A 5,406-nucleotide genomic window follows, 5' to 3' on the forward strand; every position below is an offset into this window, starting at 1 on the left:
AAAGAATAATAATAAAAAGAAAGAAAGAAAAATCAAATCAACGAAAAGAAAAAAAAAATCAATTCAAATCTGGTGGGTCACTCAAATTTATTTCGGTGTCTTCGTCATGTGGTTGGTACTCTAGATATGGCTTTAATCTTTGACCATTAACTTTAAACGTGACACCGTTCTTTGGGTCCTTAATTTCAATTGCCCCATGTGGAAAAACAGTATGAACAATAAATGGGCCAGACCAACGAGAGCGTAACTTACCTGGGAACAGGTGCAAGCGAGAATTGAATAAAAGCACTTTCTGACCTGGAGTGAACGATTTTCTCATAATATGCTTATCATGGAAGACTTTCATTCGTTGCTTGTAAATCTTGGCATTTTCGTATGCATCATTGCGAATTTCTTCAAGTTCTGCCAGCTGTAATCTTCTTTCTGAGCTGGCTTGCTGCATGTCAAAATTGAATTTCTTGATGGCCCAATACGCACGATGCTCGAGTTCCACAGGTAGGTGGCAAGCTTTTCCATACACTAGCCTGTAGGGTGACATCCCAATCGGGGTCTTGAAAGCCGTTCTATATGCCCATAATGCATCATCAAGTCTTAATGACCAATCTTTCCTGTCTGGCCTCACCGTTTTTTCTAATATGTGCTTTATTTCTCGATTGGATATCTCAACTTGGCCACTGGTTTGTGGATGATACGGAGTTGCCACTTTGTGTGTGATTGAATACTTTGTCAAAAGAGCTTTGAATGCTTTGTTACAAAAGTGGGCACCACCATCACTGATTATCGCTCGTGGGAATCCAAAGCGTGAAACAATGTTGCTTTTCAAAAATGCTATCACCACCTTGTGATCATTGGTCCTACATGGAATTGCTTCTACCCATTTCGATACGTAGTCAACAGCAACCAATATGTATTGATGGCCAAAAGACGGGGGAAAGGGTCCCATGAAGTCGATACCCCATACGTCAAAAATCTCAACCACTAAAATTGGATTTAGTGGCATCATGTTCCTTCGTGTAATGCTCCCCATTCGTTGACACCTATCACATGAAGAACAGAAAGTGTAAGCGTCTCGAAATATACCACATTGTAAAACTTTAGTCGCTGTTTTCTTAGCACTGAAATGGCCTCCACAAGCTTGTTCATGGCAGAATGAAAGAATATTCTGAATTTCATTTTCTGGGACACATCGTCTAACAATTTGATCAGCACAATACTTGAACAAATACGGGTCATCCCAAAAGAAATTTTTTATCTCTGCAAAGAATTTAGCCTTGTCTTGCTTGGTCCAATGCTCTGGAAGTTTACCTGTAACAAGATAATTAACTATATCAGCATACCAAGGTAATACTTCCACACTCATTAATTGTTCATCTGGAAATGACTCATTTAATGGTAATTGTTCTATAATTGTGTCAAAATGGAGACGAGAGAGATGGTCTGCCACAACATTTTCTGTCCCTTTCTTATCTTTGAATTCCAAGTCAAATTCCTGCAAAAGTAACACCCAACGAATTAGTCTAGCTTTTGCATCTTTCTTTGTGAGAAGATATTTAAGAGCAGCATGATCCGTGAATATAATTATTTTACAACCAATGAGATATGATCGAAATTTTTCCAATGCAAACACTACTGCTAGCATTTCTTTTTCAGTAGTTGAATAGTTCAACTCTGCATCATTTAATGTCATACTAGCATAGTAAATAACGTGGGGAATTCGATCAACTCTTTGTCCTAATACTGCTCCTACTGCATAGTCAGATGCATCACACATGAGCTCAAATGGTAAGCTCCAGTTTGGGGGCTGAATGATGGGTGATGATGTCAACAACTGTTTTAATTTTTCAAACGCCATAAGACATGAATCATTAAAGATAAAAGGTATATCCTTAGCAAGTAAATTGCATAAGGGTCTAGAAACTTTGCTAAAATCTTTAATGAAACGTCTATAGAAACCAGCATGCCCAAGGAAAGATCTTACTTCTCTGATTGTTTTAGGTGGAGGAAGATTAGAAATGAGATCCACCTTGGCTTTGTCAACCTCAATACCTTTGCTCGAAATGATGTGACCGAGAACAATACCTTGTTTTACCATAAAATGGCATTTCTCCCAATTTAAGATCAAGTTCTTCTCGATACATCTCTGCAGAACTAGTGTTAGATGATGTAAACATTGATCAAACGAGTCACCAAAGACAGAAAAGTCATCCATAAAGACTTCAAGGAATCGTTCAACCATATCAGAAAAAATGCTCAACATGCATCGTTGAAATGTAGCAGGTGCATTACATAATCCAAATGGCATTCTCCTATATGCAAATGTGCCAAAAGGGCAAGTGAACTATCAGAAATTGGGTAAATGATACCTGCATCTAATAGCTTAAGGACCTCAGTTCTAACAACTTCTTTCATGTTAGGATTTAACCGACGTTGCATCTCCCTAGTAGTTTTAGCATTTTCATCAAGGTGAATGTAATGCATGCAATCTACTGGGTTTATACCTTTAATGTCTGCTATGGTCCATCTTAATGCCCCTTTGTGCTCTTTTAAAACATCCAACAACTTACTTTTTTGTTCATCATTGAGGGATGATGAGATGATTACCGGCAGAGTGCTTTCTTCTCCCAAAAACGCATATTCCAAAGTGTTGGGCAATGGTTTGAGCTCGAGTTTCGGTGGTAATTCTGATGATGGGATGAGTTTCTTCTCTGATGGTGCTAGTTGTTCAACTCTTGACTTCCATTTATTAGTGTCCATGGATGGTGCTGAGTCAAGTAGAGCGTTGACCTCATCGACCGATCTGTCAATATCAAAATTCAAACCAAAGTGAGTTAAACATGTTTGTAAAGGATCATCACTAAGGTTTAAAATAAAAGTATCATCAACTAATGCTTCAATTAAATCCACATCAACAATTCCATCATCTGCATTATGAGGTTGTTTGGCTATATTGAAGATGTTAAGCTCCATAGTCATGTTGCCGAAGGACAACTGCATATTTTCGGTCCTGCATTGAATGTGAGCATCCGCAGTTGCCAAGAAAGGTCGGCCTAGAATAATGGGGATGTGCTTCCTCGAGTCCTGTATTGGTTGAGTGTCAATTACAATGAAATCAATAGGAAAATAAAACTTGTCTACCTGGATAAGCACGTCCTCCACAATACCACGAGGTATTTTTGTGGACCGATCTGCAAGTTGTAACACCACTGGAGTTGGGTGTAATTCTCCAAGTCCAAGTTTCAAAAACACTGAATAAGGTAACAGATTTACACTAGCTCCTAAATCCAACAAAGCATTCTCAATTGTGTGGTTCCCTATGCTACATGAGATAGTGGGGGAGCCTGGGTCTTTGCATTTTAGAGGAATTTTATGTTGGAGGATAGAACTAACGTTTTCTGTTAAAAATGCCTTCTTTTGAACATGCATGTTTCTCTTTTTAGTACAAAGGTCTTTAAGAAACTTGGCATAAGATGGAACTTGCTTAATAGCATTAAGTAAAGGGATGTTAATACTTACCTATTTGAAGATTTCAAGAATCTCACCTGTGGATTTTCCCTTTTTTCCTTTAGCTAACCTCTGAGGAAATAGAGCTTTGGGAACATATTCCCGTGGGTTGGTTTCTTCTTTCTCCTCCGGTGATGATTCCTCAACATTCACAGGTACAATTTGATTTTCTTTTGTCACCGGCATCTCCACTTTGTTGTCGACTTCTTTTCCTTTTCGCAAGGTCATTACTGCTTTGACTTCTCCATGCTGCTGTGGTGAACTGGTACTTGCTTCATGCACTCCTTTAGGGTTAGGCACTGGTTGACTTGGAAACTTACCTTTCTCAACGGTCATTGCCAAGGTCTGAACTGAAGAAGCAAGTTGTCCCACCATCTTCTCGAGGCTTGAAACTGATTGAGCTTGTGAGTTGAAGCCTGCTCTCAACTCATTTCGTAGTCCATCAATGGTGTGGTTCTGTTGCTCAATCGTGGAGTGAGTAAGATTCTTAAGATTCTGGAATGAATCCTCCCATGGTCTGGGCTGAGAGTAATTCTGGTTCTGATTGTATGGTCTAAATGGTGGCTGAGAGGCTTGAGGATTTTGTGGAATTGGTGGAGCTGGAGCTGTTGGTCCATTCTGTTGGAATCCTTGAGACCATGAAAAATTGGGGTGGTCTCTCCATCCAGGGTTATATGTGTTGGAGTATGGGTTGTAATTCGATGGTTTTTTCATTACACCTATGGCATTGGCTTGATCTGAGTATGAGTCATGGTCATGTGGCTCTGTTGATTTAGCAGTCGATAATGATGCTATTTGTCGAGAGAGACCTTCAATTATCGCTTTGACTTCTTTAATTTCTGAACTTGATTCGCCAATGTGAACCTCATTTACTCCCTTAATTCTTCTAGTATTCCTGAGTGATCGACTCCGTTGTTGGGAATTATCCGCTTGTCGCTGGAAGAATTCCCAAATCTCTGATGCACTTTTTGACATTAGCTCTCCTCCACTTGTTGCCATTAGCCATTCTTGCACATTCGGCAATAATCCCTCCAAAAAGTATTGGCATTGGTGCCATTTCTCGTACCCATGATGTGGACACTTCAAGAGTAGCCCATTAAATCGCTCCCATGTTTCGAAAAATTGCTCGTCCTCTCTCTGGGTAAACTCTGAGATTTCCCTGCGAATAGCATTGGTTTTATGCACTGGGAAATATTTATTCAAAAATTTTGTAACCATTTGTTCCCATGATGCAATGCTATTAGCAGGCAATGTATTAAGCCATGAACGAGCTCTATCCTTTAAAGAAAATGAGAATAGTCTAAGTTTAACATCATCTCTGAAAAATTTTCATATTTAAAAGTTTGACAAATGGCATGAAAATCATTCAGATGATTATATGGATCCTCATTTTCTAGGCCATAAAATGTGGGGAGACAATTTAGCACACTAGGTTTTAATTCGAAACTCCTAGCAGCTACATTTGGGTATCTTATGCATGATGTGCTCAAATTAGCTAAGGGACTAAAATAGTCCTTAAATGGCCTCTCTTGTGGTGCTTGTAAATCCATTCCAAATTTATTTTTAATGTGCTTTTGTGTGCGAAGTGTTTTCTCAAGTTCAAGGTCTATAGGTTCAAGATTAGATAATAATGACCTACGACCATGCATGCAAGACAAATAAAATAAAAATAAAGATGGGAACAAAACAAATAAAAATAAAGAAGAGGGAGAAATTACGATACTAACCTTATTGCGCTATTACAACCTTTCTATAAAAATACACAAAAATAAATACGTGAAATAAATTAACTAAAAATTAAATTAATAAAATAAAATAAAAATTACAAAGAAAAATAAATTGAAAATTAAATTACGAAATGTTAAAGAAGAGAAAAAAAAAAGAAATACTAACCTTTATATGTAG

At 38.1% G+C, this 5,406-nt stretch overlaps 1 non-coding gene across 1 annotated transcript; it reads left to right on the top strand.

Moving 5' to 3' along the window:
- Nucleotides 1-4,564: 4,564 nt before the first annotated feature.
- Nucleotides 4,565-4,668, top strand: LOC112095511. The gene has a single exon (XR_002903884.1). It is a non-coding gene; the product is annotated as a small nucleolar RNA R71 (small nucleolar RNA).
- Nucleotides 4,669-5,406: the final 738 nt, after the last annotated feature.

This window comes from Citrus clementina, unplaced genomic scaffold (assembly GCF_000493195.1).
Source record: "Citrus clementina cultivar Clemenules unplaced genomic scaffold, Citrus_clementina_v1.0 scaffold_9, whole genome shotgun sequence".
Classification (NCBI taxonomy): domain Eukaryota; kingdom Viridiplantae; phylum Streptophyta; class Magnoliopsida; order Sapindales; family Rutaceae; genus Citrus; species Citrus x clementina.